This window comes from Trematomus bernacchii, unplaced genomic scaffold (assembly GCF_902827165.1).
Source record: "Trematomus bernacchii unplaced genomic scaffold, fTreBer1.1, whole genome shotgun sequence".
Lineage (NCBI taxonomy): Eukaryota > Metazoa > Chordata > Actinopteri > Perciformes > Nototheniidae > Trematomus > Trematomus bernacchii.
In genome coordinates, this window is record NW_022987714.1 from 16,423,227 (window position 1) to 16,441,207 (window position 17,981).

General features: G+C 42.6%; 1 protein-coding gene across 1 annotated transcript in view; it reads right to left on the minus strand.

The window, feature by feature from the left end:
• Positions 1–17,981, minus strand: part of zcchc14 (zinc finger, CCHC domain containing 14) — a 68,697-nt gene that overhangs the window by 41,901 nt on the left and 8,815 nt on the right.

The window sequence follows — 17,981 nt, forward strand, 5'->3', positions numbered from 1 at the left end:
AGTTCTCGGATTTTTGTTTTCACTGGTTTTCCAGAAACAAACCAAGAACAGTGAGCATGAAGTAAAAAAGGGTTTTATGAATAATAAAAAGCAGGTAGCTGCAGATCAAAAAGAGACTACTTGTACAGTATGGCAATATTCCAAGGTTCCACTTAGTAGTAGCGTTGAAATGGTCAGTCAAAGTACATGGAGTCGGATACAATCACAACATAACTGTTACGGTTTTGTATTTATGTTTTCATTTTCCACCTTTGTTTTGAAATGTTTTCCTCCTTGTGTCTTCTCTGTTCCTTCTTCCTGTGTTTGCCTTCCTGTCGTTAGTTTCCCTGGTGTGTCTGATTGTCTGATTGTGTTCACCTGTTGCCCTTGTGTTTCTGCCTCCCTTACCCCAGCTGTGTCTTGTCTTGTGATTACCCCTCTCTGTATTTAGTCTTTTCTTCCCCTGTGTGCCTTGTCGGTTCATTGTTGGTTTTTCCTGTCTCCCTCCATGTCAGTCACGGTCAGTTTTTGTGCTACCTATGTGTTTCATGCCATGTTTTTGTTCAGCTTTTAAAATAAAGCTCGCTTTTTGTTTATAGACCTTTTTCCTTTTTGAAGTCTGCATTTGGGTCCTACCTTTGCCCAACCCTAACAGAATGAACCGACCAGCTTTGGACTCAGCAGATTCAGAGTTTTTGATGCTACAGGTGGAACGTCTTGGGTACTCTCTTGAGTACCTTTTTTATACCTGGTATGACGCCACATCTATACGGGGTAGAGTGGCTGCTTTGAAGGAGGCACGCCAGGAGGTTGCTCGCAAGCCCTGGCTCAGGGGTTTGTTGCCTGAGTGGCTACAACATTTTACATGTGTTCCTGGAAGCTTTTCTCAAGCCTCTAACCCTTTCCTGGGATCCGACTACTGTCCTGTTGGAGGTCCACGGCGTCTCCAAAAGGCCTCTAAGAGACGCAGGGCCAGGATTCCAGCCCGTGCCCCAGCAGCCATGGTTCCAGCCCCAGTTCTGGTCCCAGCAGCCATGGTTCCAGCCCCAGTTCTGGCCCCAGCAGCCATGGTTTCAGCCCCAGTTCTGGCCCCAGCAGCCATGGTTCCGGCCCCAGCAGTTTCGGCTCCAGTACTGGCTCCTCGGCCGACGCCAGCCCCCCGTGTTTTGTCAGTGGTTCGGCCCACTCCAGCCCCTCGTGTCCTGTCGGTGGTCCGGCCGACTCCAGCACCTCGTCTCCTGTCGGCTCTCCGGCCGACGCCAGCCCCCCGTGTCCTGTTGGCTCTACGGCCGACGCCTACCCCATGTCCTGTACCGTTGGAGGTCCCGCCGACTACTCTTGTGCCGGGGGTCCTGCCAACCCTATGTCCTGTGCCGTTGGAGGTCCCGCCGACTACTCTTCTGCCGGGGGTCTTGCCAACTCCATGTCCTGTCCCATTGGGGGTCCCGCCGACTACTCTTCTGCCGGGGGTCCTGCCAACCCTATGTCCTGTGCCGTTGGAGGTCCCGCCGACTACTCTCCTGCCGGGGGTCTCGCCAACTCCATGTCCTGTCCCATTGGGGGTCCCGCCGACTACTCTTCTGCCGGGGGTCTTGCCAATCCTATGTCCTGTCCCGTTGGGGGTCCCGCCGACTACTCTTCTGCCGGGGGTCCTGCCAACCCTGTGTACTGTGCTGTTGGAGGTCCCGCCGACTACTCTCCTGCCGGGGGTCTTGCCAACTCCGTGTCCTGTCCCATTGGGGGTCCCGCCGACTACTCTTCTGCCGGGGGTCTTGCCAACCCCATGTCCTGTCCCGTTGGGGGTCCCGCCGACTACTGCTCCGCCGGGTTTCCTGCCAACACCAGATCCTGTCCTGTTGGGGGTCCCGCCGACACCTGCTCCGCCAGATTTCCTGCCTACACCATTTCCTTTCCTGTTGGGGGTCCCGCCGACACCTGTCACGCCGGGGGTCCTGCCAGCTCCATGTTCTGTTCTGTTGGGGGTCCCGCCGACACCTGTCCTGCCGGGGGTCCTGCCAACTCTGTGTCCTGTTGGAGGTCCCGCCGACACCTGTTCCACCGGGGGTCCTGCCAACTCTGTGTCCTGTTCCGTTGGGGGTCCAGTCAACACCAGCCCTTGCTCCATCCGGGGTCCCGTTGGCACCGGCCCATGTCATGTTCGGGGTCCCGTCTGCGCCTGTCCCGTCGGCTCCGGTTCCTGTCCGGCCGATGCTGGGTCCTGCCCGTCCTCCGGAGTTGTCCCGTCGGCGCCTTCCTGCCCGGCCTCCGGAGCTGTCCCGTCGGCGCCTTCCTGCCCGTCCTCCGGAGCTGTCCCGTCGCCGCCTTCTTGTTCGCCCTCAAGCCCGGCCTCCTGAGTTCCCCAGCCGCGGTCTTCGCCCTCGAGCCCGGCCCCCTGACTCTTCCAGCCGCTGCCTTCGCCCTCGAGCCCGGTCCCTTGAGTTCCCCAGCCGTGGTCTTCGCCCTCGAGCCCGGCCTTCTGACTCTTCCAGCCGCTGCCTTCGCTCTCATGCCCGGGCCCCTGAGTTCGCCCGCTGTGGCCTTCGCCCCTTTTTGGACTCTGCCTTGCCCCCGGGCCGTCCGCCCGGGACCCCTTCCGGGCCCGTCCTCCGGACCCCCTCCACCCACCCTTTTGGTCCTGGTTGTGCGTCCCTCCTCCGGGCCCCCTCCGCCCACCCTTCTAGAGGTTTTGGACTTTTTGGGGTTTTCTTGGGACGTCTGGAATCCGTCCCTTGAGGGGGGGGTTCTGTTACGGTTTTGTATTTATGTTTTCATTTTCCACCTTTGTTTTGAAATGTTTTCCTCCTTGTGTCTTCTCTGTTCCTTCTTCCTGTGTTTGCCTTCCTGTCGTTAGTTTCCCTGGTGTGTCTGATTGTCTGATTGTGTTCACCTGTTGCCCTTGTGTTTCTGCCTCCCTTACCCCAGCTGTGTCTTGTCTTGTGATTACCCCTCTCTGTATTTAGTCTTTTCTTCCCCTGTGTGCCTTGTCGGTTCATTGTTGGTTTTTCCTGTCTCCCTCCATGTCAGTCACGGTCAGTTTTTGTGCTACCTATGTGTTTCATGCCATGTTTTTGTTCAGCTTTTAAAATAAAGCTCGCTTTTTGTTTATAGACCTTTTTCCTTTTTGAAGTCTGCATTTGGGTCCTACCTTTGCCCAACCCTAACAATAACATAAGGTGCGTTCACACCGGAGTACTTTGGTGTACTTTTCCCGCAATAGTTCATCAGAACTACGATATATTTGCGTTCACACCAAAAAGCCCCAGGAACTAAAGTAGCTCAAATTAGTTCGTCAGACCCGCTTTTCAGTCCCTGCTAGAGAGCAGGGACTGTTGTGGGAGAAAGTAGTTCGTACGTCTGATTGGCTGTGCGGAATGCAAACCACGCCCCGTACAACTCCCGAAAAGTTTTAAAAAGCAGCCATTTTACTTGCACGCATTAAAATCTCAGCGTAGCAACGAAGAGATTACTTTTTTGCAAAACCAGCAGGACTACAAAAAAATAAAAGACCACAACAACAAGAGTGGTAACGGTCGGAAGACCAGCAAGTGGTACGATCGTTTGGATGCTTTGCTTGGCCACAGACCCACATTCTCCGGCACCGCAAAGACCATCGCTTCTAGCACGATGGGGTGGGAGGATGCAATGGCGGTGAAATTGTCCAAGGACGACGAATTAGGTAAAATATACTACATGCACTGCACTGTTTTAATCTGCACAATAATGGTCACATATGTACTTTTATGGCTCGGTAGATCGAGCTAGCCATGCTAGGCTGAATTGGCTAACAGCTAGCTAGCTATTCTCGGCCGCTATGTCATTTGCTTCACTAACTCATGGCACTGGTTGTGCACTGGGAGTGCTAAGCGAGCTGGTTAAATCCAACAGGCCTCCAATTAAAAAGAAAAGAAACTTGTCGTCGTTAGTCAACTATACAATGACTTGTTGGGAGGCGTGTGGCGCAGTGGCTGAGTGCGTTGGTGTTCGGATCAGGGGAGCACAGGTTCAAACCCCACTGCAGTCAGCATGTCGTTGTGTCCCTGGGCAAGACACTTCACCCCATATTGCCTACATCTGGGACAGTACATTTTGTATTATAATATATATATATATAAAAGTTAGGTGTCAGTATTGATAACAGTATGTATATATATATATATATATATATATATACTGTTATCAATACTGACACCTAACTTTGCACTAAGGTGTGTCTGCTGCTGAGCCTATTGTTATTTTTTATATATATATATATATGTTATTTTTTATATATATATATATATATTGCCACTGTTATTATATTGTTTTGATACTACTGACACTTATTGATCTGCTGCTGATAAATAAAAGAGAACCTACATGGCGATTAAACAGAAAATGTATCTTGCTTATTTCTCCTGACACTTTATCTTTATGGTGACCTGTGTAGCATCCTATACATCACATGTAAGTGATTATTCTGATACCATCATGACACCATGAAACTGGCGAAGCTTTATTTATTGTGTCCCACCCCATATATGTGGCTTTGAAAAAGATCATTCAATTGTATTTCAAAATGGCGTCCATCAACACAAACACTATTTATAGAAAGATAAATGGTTAAGTTTGTAATTAACAGTGTTGTGAGTTCAATATTTTAATTAATTATAGTAAGGGAACATAGGAGTTAGTGAACTGAGTTCCTCTCAGGAGGATATATAATAAAGGTGTTAACTGCTGAGCCTATTTACTGTGCAATACTACAGACATGTTAGTGGTATTATTTCTTATCTAACTCTTTCCTATGGTCAGACAAATCAGAAGAAGTCATTTAAACTTAATTTGAGATTTTGTTCTTTTTTTGTTTCTCAATTGATTTTCCAGAATATGCACCACCTAGGCATAGACTTTATATCATAAATGAATGACATGTAATTGATTATATTGATATTGCCTACTCGGATATAAATGTGTATAAAATGAAATCAATTCAAAGTTTCTTGCTGCTTTTAATGCAATTCATGGCTGCAGGGCAAACGTCCAAAATCCTTATTCTACAATCATTTAATCAAGACACTTGTGTATATTTTACTTTAATTTGTAATAAACAAAATATGAATGGTTGTCATCATTGCTCATTATTACTTAGCTATTTTAAAGTACTTAAAAACTATTATAAATATTGAAAAGTCATGACTGATGAAGTGCATTGTTCTGCTGACAGTATTTCTACTCTATTTCACCTGTATGGTGCGGTTCTGGGCGACAACACACAGTGAAGATGATCTGCTGCACGTACGTAGTTCTTCAGGTGTGTATGCTTAACATGTATGTATTTATCACAGTAAAGATGGTATACAAAAGCTTTTTTAAGAGCCTTCAACCTCATCCCATTGTCTTTAACACACATTCAACATGATATACTCATTAATATACAGTATGAGTACTGTTTTGATACTGACATTTTATCTTTGCACTAAGGTGTGTATGCACTATTGTAATTTTGTCTGACTGTGGTAAATAAAAGAGAACCAAAGCACTGTACAAAAGATCAGCTTTATTGTCAATTTACATGCTGTTCAGATGCGTCATAAGGGCTGTGCGCGTGTCTTGCCCCCCAGCCTCAACAATGTCTGGCGCTGGCCCATCAAGCTGGGTCGCCGGTAAGGCAGTCCATTCCTCCCTGTACTCATCACCACGACGCTCACACAGGTTATGCAATACGCAACATGCTGCCACCTGGATTTTGATATTGTCCATGTTGCAGTCGTTTCGCTTCATCAAGCACCGCATATCTGGAACACATACAAAGACACAAATTAGCCCTACATAACTCCATAAATCCTACATTAGATAGTATTAATGTGATTTACTGAACGTACCATTGCTGTTCTTTGGGCGTGATAACGGTCATCATCCTCAGCTGTCCTACGACGAAACATGTCCATAGCGTGTGCTTGTCGCCGTCCAGTCCTTTTGTTAAGGCTTCTTAACCGCCTTCGCCTCCGAATCAGCATTGCTATTGCATTTGAATGGTCGATCTGTATTTGTGGCTGAGTTATTGGCTTAAATAACTCAGTTACGAAGCTGTGTAACACGAGCACCAAAACCACAACTTCAGTCAACTCCATAGCGTGTCTGACTGAGGTCGGAAGGTAAACAGAAGCATACAGCGGAAGCGGAAGTTTTTTTTCTTCTTCTCTCGGTTTTTTGGCGGATTGCAACTTTAAGGTGCATACCGCCACCTACTGTACTCGCCGTGAAGTTGTTTGCGGCCTGCCAGTAAAACCAAAGCAGAAGAAGTGACGTCAGCGGCTCATTTGCCTAATCCACCCCCAGGAACTCATTTTGGTGTGAACGCGATCTGCTTTAGTTCATCAGAACTAAAAGAACTCTCATGAACTACTGTGGGAAAAGTACTTGGTGTGAACGCGCCTATATAGTTTGAACTGTTTTTGACCCTCTGATTGATGAGGGGAAAATCCCCACAGTTAAAGACACAGTGTGTAGTATTTGGCAGCATCTAGCATTGAGGCTGTGGATTGCAACCAACTGAATACCCCTCGACTCACCCTTCTATTTACAAGATTGCAGTTGTTGTTTTTTTCCAATGGTGTTGGAGAATTACGGTGGCCTTCAGATAACATCAAAACAAAAATCCTTCTCTAAAGGCCAATGTTTTTTTTTTGCACAACAACCATTCACTGTATCTTGCAATGTAGGATAGTAGGCTCTGTGATGTATGGAACATGGACCCAATGGTTCAGTATTTAAGTTACTAGCCGAAATACATTGCTATGTTTACAACCAGTTTGTAGATTAAATATTTTTATTTTTATTTTTCAATATCTACTCTTTGTATAAATTAAGGTTACTTCTTATCATAAGGTTAAACAGGAATACAACTCAAAATACTGACTCGTAAAACTAGAAATTATAAGTGTGTTTGCTCTCTTACTATTTCAAAGAAACACCAACATGTGTTAGTGCCTGCATTGCAATCATACACACACACGCACAGCATGGACCGGTAGATCTGAAAACAATTAAGTGCGCTGCTGCCACATCCGCATGTTACTGCCCTCCGTGCCAACTCTCTGTCTGCAGACTGTATGTGAGGGGAAGGAGAGTCTGACTGTCACACTGTAGGTACACCAAGTAAAAAGAGTAGCACAAGTCAGCAGGAGGGGGGATAAGAAATAAATAGTAAGATAAGGAGTGTGGGAGTTAAACTAAGAAGCGGATATTTAGAAAGCATGTGCAATTCCCCAACACACCTAGTAGCAGTCATAGTATAAAAACAACCTGAAACCTATAAAACCCAGCATGTGTGCTCACAGCAACTCCTCCTCCCCTCTCTTACAAAAGTCATTAACTCTGCGGCTAATTCTGACACTGGTACTGTTTTTATAGATATATAAAGCACTCATATAATGGGGTGATTATGCAGTTTTGCACATGTGTACTGTATGTGCTGTTTGTAACGCTGCACTGTTGCAGCATCCTGCTGAAGAAAATCGTATTCAACTATTTTTTCTCTAGTGTGAATCAGCATCCATCTGTTTCACGTTAAATTAAACTCATGCAAGTTTAAAACCTTGAAGAACAACAGATGGTATTGGTCGTATGGAGTTTTATCATATCTTATGTTAGCTTTTGGATTGTAGCCTTTGCAGACCATTTACATGCACAACAACCTATATAACACGCTACAGGAAATGGAAAACCCCCAAAAGCAGAATAGAGCCACCAAATAGTAAAGTTGTGGGACATTAAACCATAACAATACGCTAAAAGATGCGAGTCACATTTAAATCTGTCTACATCTGGCCAAAAGCTGCTTTACTGTAGGTCATGTACGTGACTCTGGTCTACAAAGAAACCCTGTCATAGGCTTCAGAGCACTGAGGGAAGGAAAGGGAGCCACAGAGAGAGAGAGTGAGAGCATTTATAACTTCCTGGGGATTCACTGGAGACACACATGCACACACTCGCAGACACACACACCACAGAGGGTTGATTTCAGCACAGAGAAATGTGCTGACCTGCACTAAGCAGGAGCCAAGGGCAACAAAACACTAAATACAAACGCTCCTCTCTGAGCCGGGTACTTTCCCTTCACTGCTCGTACATGTTTAAACAGTCTGCCTGTTCCTGTGTGTACATCTACAGAGGGACTGAAAACACAGCGTAACATTTCTTTGACTTTATTTTCACTTCTCTCTCAACTGCATTGATAGAGACCTCCAAGTCCTGATTCATGTCTCGATAATCCCTCATTAGCTCTCTGCAATATGATCCCACACTTTACTGTAAGGGAGGGTTACTCTTTGGGAAACCCCCACCTCTCACTCCACCTTTAATTACAACACATCCATGCAGAGGGACCACATTTGTGTAAACAACTCTTTCCTGTCCTCTTTTATCATCAATATTTAGGCATGTAGTGTTTTACTACTGATCCTGTTGCTTGAGAATTGTATTTGTTTTACACAAAGAGTTAGATTTCTTCACATTTCAAAACATTTATCTTTACCAGAAAGAAGACTGATGGTTCAAACTCCATGTCCAGCTCTACCAGTTTGAGATTAGTCACTACACTGGTGGTAAAAGGTGAAAAGTCAAGGTTAAGTCCAAATAGGGAGATTATGAACTTCTAAAGTATGGAATCTGACCAAACATGTCACTGTTTTATTTGTATTTCCTACAGGATCTTTAGCAGCTGTCATAACAATGTTTGCATCTGCACACACACACACAGCTCACAACTTTTGAGGGTTAATGCAAACAGTTTGTTTTATGTATGACATAGCAAACCGAAGCAACCATGTCTCACATTTAGCAAAGAAGAAGTTAGTGTCAGAAGTAAATACTTATTATACTTGAATAAAGTAATAACATGTTTGTTTATGTAATTGATATGATGCAACACATCTGTTTAATATGAAGCTGTTAAAAAAAACATTTTTAACTCAAAACAGCTGGTGTTAGAAAACTCGGGCAAACACGTGACTCTTTTGTAATAAAAAATAATAACTTAGTCGTTGATCGGAAGAGGCTTTTTAAATATTTACCTAATTTGCCAGCCATGTATGATAACCTGCAACTCTAACTCAACTAATCCTTCAATAGAAAAATAATAGTCAACAATTAAGAAAATCAATGACTGATTAATGTCACTTTTACAAAAAAGTGCAGAAAATGCTGTTTTCAGTCTCTAAAATATGGAGATGTTCCTGCTTTCTCTTTTTCATAACATATTATACAACATGTTTTAGGGTTTTCGACTGAAGCAACCTTCAAAGACATATAGACACTACCTTGGACGACAATCAATTGATGTAGAAAATTATAAGCAAAATAATGGATGATAAAAATAATCGTTAGTGGTAGCCCTGATGATAACCTGTTAGCTTAACTAATCACATGTATTTGGAGTGAAAGCTAGCATTAGCATCGTTTTGTTTTCCTGGCCTGAATAGCTGATGTATGTGCAGCAGGACAACGTGCAGAAGGACTTGCTGAAGACAAAAATAAATTGGAGTTTGAGGTGATCATTTCAATAAATACAGAGCTGAGCTGTCAGCTTTTATCCAAAGCGATTAACAATAAGTGCAATCAACTATTTAGAAATAACAGTGAGACAAGTGCAAATGCGCTACAGCAACCAAAAACATTTCCATTAGGAGAACCGCGCTGCAGCTTCAGAAGTGATGCATACGTAAAAAAATCAAACGTATCAAAAAACAGGCAAATGAAGGAAGAGCCTCATCAACTTGACAACACATGTGCAGCGTTTAGAAACGTTACCCAACTCGACAACTCCTGGAAATATTTATTTGATGACACGTGCACAGATTTTACAAAAAGTACTGATTAGGAAAACAAGAAGCTCATAACACAATGGAAACTGTTTCTGGGGGACACTAAAAGTGACACACATGGCTAGGACCACAAGCTATTTTGACATTTGTGGTTCGTTATGAAGTTATGAAAGTCAGAAATCTGTCATTGTTGATGGCAAGTTATATAACATTTACATTTTTTTTCTTATATTATCATTGTGATAGCCTGATGTTCTGGATATAAGAAAGACCAACATCACATCCAAGCGGCAAACTCTGGGGCAGAGCCGGGAAGCCTATAAGGAAGTGCCTCAAACTGCAGTTCATCTAGTGGCCAGTAGGAGCAGTCTGCAGAAGGGAGCAATTTTTATAGACCCCCATGTTAAAATGCCCAACTTTACAGCAGAAATATACATGTTTATATCGTGGTTTGAAAAACCCAACCCGGTATCACGGCAAGACGTGAACATGTGACGATTTACCATGCTGGCAGACGTGAAGATGTCACGATTTCGTCCCTTCAAACGTGACAGTTACACGGTATTGTTAACATGGCCCAACCAGTGGAGATATACCCGGAAATGCCAAGCAAATGCTACCCCGACGGTCGGTTGTTATTGTCAATATTAATATAATAATGATTTATTTTTTAATAGTCACACTCGATTTCGCCGATTTTCTTGTTGCCCCAGCTGGTCGACACCTCTTTTAGCAGAAACAAAGGCTACATTAATGTATTAAAGGTCCCATGTCATGCTTTTCCGGTTATTACCCGTCCCCTTGTGTGTTATGAAGGTTTTTATGCATGTAAACGGTGTGCAGAGTCAAAACCCTCAAAGTACACCCTGTAGCGAGTAAAACTCTAACACAGAAAATACCTCCCCAAAACGCCTCGTTGGAGATACGTCATTGCCCATTTGATTCTCCCGGGACGGGGTGACGTAACCCCGTACCCGGAACGAAATGGACCAATCCGTGGAGCCATTATGTTACGTCCGCGGAGCCGTTACGTTAAGCCCCCGCTGATTGGTCCAAATTGACCAATCCACGGACTTCCTCACACACAGGCAGCTCTGCTGATTTCTCCTCCCTGGCTGCAGGCTGATAACAGACAGTTGGGAAATTCTCTCTGCAGACCCATTCTCACAGCGTTTATCAACCTTTTTCTTACTCAATATCAAGCCACACTTATTGTTTTTACTTCGGCTGTGAGTTTGTGTGTGCTCAGGATGAGATTGGCTGTGTTTCGCTGTGTATGCTAAACAAGGAAACAACACCTCCACGGAGCTCAGCGCGATTCACAACGTCCCGACCAATCAGAGCACACTGTGCCCACAGGGAGGGTGGGGGCTGGAGCTATTGGAGCTACAACGAGCCGTTAAAGGCAGAGAGTGAAATTCAGTGAATACACGTAGTTTACAGAGATGCTGTATGAGAAACCAATGTGAGTTTGGAAAATTGCACAATATAAATCTATTTTAGTATACCTCAACAATGGAATTATGATCAGTAGAAATGGCCATGACATGGGACCTTTAAATCGATGTTAATCCATGTGTGTGGATGTGGAATTAACGGACGTGACGTTGTGTGATTGCGTTGCCAGGCAACAGCTTCGGTTCATGTTAATTTACAAACTCTTCAACTAGAACCGTAGTTATATTTAAAAACATTTTAGAAGGCCTCACGAAATACTTTAATGTAAATTTAAATTTAAATGTGTGTATAACAAAATACATCCGTCATTAACAATACCGGAAACAGACGTAGGCAAGGTCCTCAGCTCGGTGATTCGATGGTTTAGCCGCAATGCACGTTGGGAAATGGTGTTTATGCGATGTGAAATCCGAACACATTTTTTTTAAATAAAATAATACTTTATTCCGAGTGTGCTTGCTTTTCTCTTTGAAAGTCATCACATAACGGCACTGTAATACACGGTTCGGCTGCATTAAATATTACATATCTGCCGTAGTTCTCTATTTATAGAGCCCTGATGAGAAGACTTCTGGACAAACAGGAAGAACTGCCGCCAAAACTGAAAACGTGACGTGGATCATAAATATATCAGCAATTAAACAACATCTTAGATTTGTTTTCACACAATACGAAGCCTTGCAGTATCAATACTAATTCGGCTGACTTTTATATTTGATCCAATTGGTAGATAGGTTATATTTACACCATAACGGTGTAAATACAGCCTATCTACCTATGTATTATTTTTCACAAAAATGAAACCATCAATAGCAAAAACAGAATTAACTGTCATTAGTAAACCACTCAAATAAAAAGATCATAAGTGGTTTTGTTTTATATATATTTTAAGGATAATAATAGCAATGTAACACTGTCTATGACACTTACTGTATAACACTGATTTGAAAAACATACAGAACAAATTAATTCACTGCCCTTAATAAAGTATTTAAATATACATTTCAGGTGTGCTGTTTTGTTTAGATAATTAACATCTGGAGCTCTTTTAATGTCCTTTTTGATTATTGTTACACCAGGTCTTGTCAAAACCTTTATTCCATATTCAATATCCATTGCTAAACAAAACAGCAATTCTACTCCACTACAATTCAGAGGTTAACCTGGTATTTTTACTCCAATACATTTATTTTAGTTACTTTGCAGATTCTGATTAATGATGTGAAATATAAACAACCCTTAAATCAGGCTTTAGTTACACCTGAGTAAAATTCAGGGAAGGTGATTGTCAAATGCCAACAATCAGGAGAGATATTTGATAGTTGGTGCTTGAGAAGACTAAACGTTTATCTGCAGATCTCTATGAAGTATATTCATTACTCGTTATTCTCTACTAATAGTTAATTAAAGACTGTATATAATGGCTATTTTGCACATCCCTTTCAAGATTTCAAGATTTTCTAAGGTTTATTGACATATCATATACACAACTAATTCAATAACGTGCTTTAACCACTAGGCGGTGCACACAAGGTACACACAGCCATAATAACTTTGTATTATTAGTGTAAGACACTTGTGTATGTATAACATCTGAAGATGTGTAGTTTTATTCATGTTTTCACATAATTGTACAGGATATTGCTATATTATTTCACATGTTTTACTTCTAATATCTGATTTGTAAAACATCACAGACAGAAAGGTATATCCGTCATTTAATGGTAAGCTATTGAAATTCTGAATCCATAGATCCACTGACTATTCTCTCAACTCAGTATTTACATTCTTATATTCAAAGAAAATCAGTAATATCTTTAAAAACTACAAATCAGCTGTGCACCGTTATGGTGTAAATATAACCTATCTACCAATTGGATCAAATATGAAAGTCAGCCAAATTAGTATTGATACTGCAAGGAGACGTATTGTGTGAAGAGAAATTGAAGATGTTGTTTAATTGCTGATATATTTATGATCCACGTCACGTTTTCAGTTTTGGCGGCAGTTCTTCCTGTTTGTCTAGAATCTCATCAGGGCTCTTATAAATAGAGAACTAGGGCAGATATGTAATATTTAATGCAGCCGAACCGTGTATTACAATGCCGTTATGTGATGACTTTCAAAGAGAAAAGCAAGCACACTCGGAATAAAGTATTATTTTATTTTTAAAAATGTTTTCGGATTTCACATCGCATAAACACTATATCCCAACGTGCATTGCGGCTAAACCATCGAATCACCGAGCTGAGGACCTTGCCTACGTCTGTTTCCGGTATTTTTTTATGACGGATGTATTTTGTTATATACACATTCCTTCACATTTACATTTTAATTTACATTAAAGTATTTCGTGAGGCCTTCTAAAATGTTTTTAAATATAACTACGGTTCTAGTTGAAGAGTTTGTAAATTAACATGAACCGAAGCTGTTGCCTGGCAACGCAATCGCACAACGTCAAGTCCGTTAATTCCACATCCACACACATGGATTAACATCGATTTAATACATTAATGTAGCCTTTGTTTCTGCTAAAAGAGGTGTCGACCAGCTGGGGCAACAAGAACATCGGCGAAATCGAGTGTGACTATTACAAAATAAATCATTATTATATTAATATTGACAATAACAACCGACCGTCGGGGTAGCATTTGCTTGGCATTTCCGGGTATATCTCCACTGGTTGGGCCATGTTAACAATACCGTGTAACTGTCACGTTTGAAGGGACGAAATCGTGACATCTTCACGTCTCCCAGCATGGTAAATCATCACATGTTCACGTCTTGCCGTGATACCGGGTTGGAAAAACCATATTCTCTGTATAGTTAGATTCCCCCTTCATGACAACTGTGGGGGGGGGTGAATTTTTTTCTCAACTCATCTGTTTAATTAATATTAAGCCTTAAAGTTATGCATAAATTAGGGCGTGGTCACATTGAGTGACAGCTCTGTCCAGTGACTGCTGATGTAAGCTTCTTGTCTCTCTGCTAGCAGCTCCGTGATGCTACAGGGACTCTGCTCATCCGGGGAACATAACTTGAACTCGGCCGTGTTTGTTTGTTCTTCATGCTTATATATCGGACTATTGTGACTCGCTCTGCGGTTAAAACAGACGGTGCATGAATGCGGTTTTGCGGTAAGTGAAATTCGAGTACTTTATTTATGTGTTTGATTTTAATCAGCTAACGTAATGAATGTTAAAGGTCCCATGACATGGCCATTTCTACTGATCATAATTCCATTGTTGAGGTCTACTAGAATAGATTTACATTGTTCAATGTTCCAAAATCACATTGGTTTCTCATACAGCATCTCTGTATAGTATGTGTATTCACTCTCTGTCCTAAAAGGCTTGTTGGAGCTCCTGCCCCCCCCTCCCTATGAGCCCACTGTGCTCTGATTGGTCAGCTCGCCCACTCTGTTCTGATGAGTCCACCACCGTTACAGCTGAACATCAGTGATTATGTGTTACAATGGCGTTTGTTAGCAACCAGAAAATGACACCAGTAATGACAAACAGATGAGAATGCTGCGTGGGGTCTGGGTGCCGTGTTGGCGGGACGTTGCGGGGCTCGCTGCTCTGCCCTTTGAGGCTCGAGGAGCGGACAGTGTGAGCTGGATTACTGGTGTCGTTTCCTGGTTGCTGCGTGGGGTCTGCGAGACAGCGAGACACCGCGGAACTCAGCCTGAGCACACACACACATCATCATCAGCTTTATTTAAAGAGACTCTTGGTCCATTTTTTTAAAAGACATACAACACTCAAATATAAATTTTAAAAAGGCAGTTATACCAATGTTTCCACAGAGGTGACTGGTATCGTACAGCACTGAGACACGGATTTGAAAGCAGCATAATGACAGAGTTATGAGAAACATTCAATCGACAGATGAATTTGTACATCAGATTTCTCAAGAGAGCATGGAACGTGTTGACTCGTGCATTACAAAACATTTCACTTGCACTGCACCACCTTGGTTTTCTTAGCAGTATACGCAAACAATCATTATAAGCAACCTGGAGCTTCTGGAGGCTCGCCTTCTTAAACTTGACCCACAAAGGGGCAGTATAAAGAGGAGTAAAATAAGCTCTAAACAGGTTCACCTTAACCTTATCTGAACAACACGAGAATTTTCTAGCCAACATGTTAGCTTGTGTATATAAGACACGCCGCTGTCTATACATGTCATCATCATCAGCCATTTCATCTGTAATGATGTGTCCCAGATACTTAGTGTTACAGCAAACAGACAGCACCTGTCCTGACAGATAGAATGTTGGAAAACCAAGGTTCTTATCCCCTTTTGCTCTGCAGATCATTACAGCGCTCTTCTTAGCATTGTATTTAACATCCAATTTGACACCATAATCAGAACATATATTTAGCAACTGTTGAAATCCAGCACTGCTAGGAGAAACAATAGCCAAATCATCGGCATACATAAGATGGTTTACAATCACATCACCAATCACACATCCTGTTTTACAGCCACTTAAATCATCTGATAGATCATTCATATAGATATTAAAAAGGCATGGTGAGAGGAGCCCCCCCTGGCGAACTCCATTACTAACACCAAATGGCGCCGAGACTGCATTCCCCCATTGTATCCTCATGCTCTGGTTGGCATACCAATAAGCCAGGATCCTAATTATACTGTTGGGCACACCCCTTTGTTTCAATTTTAAAAACAGTTTATGATGGTTAACTCGGTCAAAAGCCTTAGAGGCATCAATAAAACCAATCAGAACAGTGGAATTCTGTCTTCTATATGTTTCTACCATTTCCTTCAAAGCATAGATGCATAGCTCAGTACCATGCTTAGCCTTGAAGCCAAACTGGTTATCTGAGGTACATAAATAAGAACATAATCTATCCAACAAAATTATTTCCAGGACTTTGGATAACACACTGGCTAGAGCAATTGGTCTATAATTATCCAAGCCCCCTACCTTGCCCGCTTTGTCCTTAATGACAGGCACCAAGGTAACAGTCAACATGGAGTCCGGCAACACACCATGAGTCATGAGGCCGGTAAAACACATCGAAAGAAAAACTGCAACCTTTGGGCTTGCCAGTTTAAGGTGCTCTGCAGTGATTCGGTCAGAGCCGCTTGCTTTGTTATCAGCTAGCTGTGCAATTGCTCGATAAACCTCTTTAGCTGTGATTCCCACTGTGTCACTTTTCACAACATTACCAACCTTGTAGGGGTCACTTTTAACACAATTAAGTATAGTAGAGTAAAGTTGCCTCCACAACTCAGCTATGTTATAGGCTCCAGATACTCCCTCTATGGTACATGGTAACGACGTACTGGCCCTGTTCAGAGCTCTCACCTCCTTCCAGAAGCCAGTAACATCATTATGAAGGAGCTTTTCAGCCATAGAATCCGCTCTCAATGTTTGTGTATGTTTGTTGACATAACGAACTGCATATTTATATCTAGCATTTGTAAGCTTTTTGAGATCCAGGACAGGCCCCTCTCTGGGCCTTCCTGCCCGGACCCAGGCCCTAAAAGCATTCTTAGCTTCAGCATGTTGATCAGCCACATGTTTATTCCACCCTGGCTTGACGTTGTGTCTCTTCCCAGAGTAGGTATAGCACGGTCTACTGGCCTCACATACAGCTCCCACAATACAATCATACATGTTACAGAGGTCTTCACGGTGAGAGCTTTCATTACAACCCACATCAACACACAAAGTTGCTACTTTGGGTAGATATACATCACTCAATAGGACATCAGTTCTCCCATAGTACAATAGCCTATCATCATTTGTGAGCTTGGACCAATCCACTCTAGTGTTACAGGCATTTTTAACCTCCTGAGACATCTCAGGGAGACTATCACAATCTAGTGACATTACAAAAGGAATGAGACATGGATGCCTCATACACAATCTCAATTGATCTTAAAATGTCATGGGCATTAGCAGTGCTTATGCAATGGTCAAGCCATGAAGTTGTGTGCCAGGCCTTGCTTATATATGAATAGCTATCTGTAGGCAAAAGTATTTGGCTTTATAAAATAAGATTGTTATCATCACAGAACTGTAGCATATGCTTAGAAAACAAGGAACTTTTGTCTGATATGTCAGCATTCATATCACCCACTACATAAACACTGGTGGAATGATTATCAGAAATAAAAGAATGTATAAAAGCAAGTCTGTTCAGGTATTCATCTTCATTATCTTGTGACTCATACGGTGTATATACATTGAGAATGCTAAACTCCTTGTTATTCATTTTGATCTGCACAGCAATACACCAGTCAACTTCAAGCCTGATGACATTAATGACAGCGTCCAGCTTTTTGTGCCACAGGCCCCTGCTCTCCTTCCTCTCACTATTCCCAGAGATAGGTCCGTAGTAGACTCACCAACCACGTGAAAATTGCCATTAAAGGTAGGGTAGGTAAGTTTGAGAAACCGGCTCGAGATACACTTTTTGTTATATTCCATGGAATGCTCTTAACATCCCGATAGCAATGAATATCTTAAGTGCTTTGACAAAAAATCCATAAAAAAAATTCATCTGTGGAAGCCGTAATACTGTAAAAGGTACGACCAATCATTTTAAAATAACTGGATGGCCTACCTGCCTGTCAGCCTTCCATCTGTGCACAAACTTATCTAGTGCCCTCATTGGTCATGTGAGCGTTCGTGTGTGTTGGAGGAGGGGCTCTATAAGGAAGTGGCAGATTTTCTCCGGTTGTGTATTTTCAAATTCTAGCGAT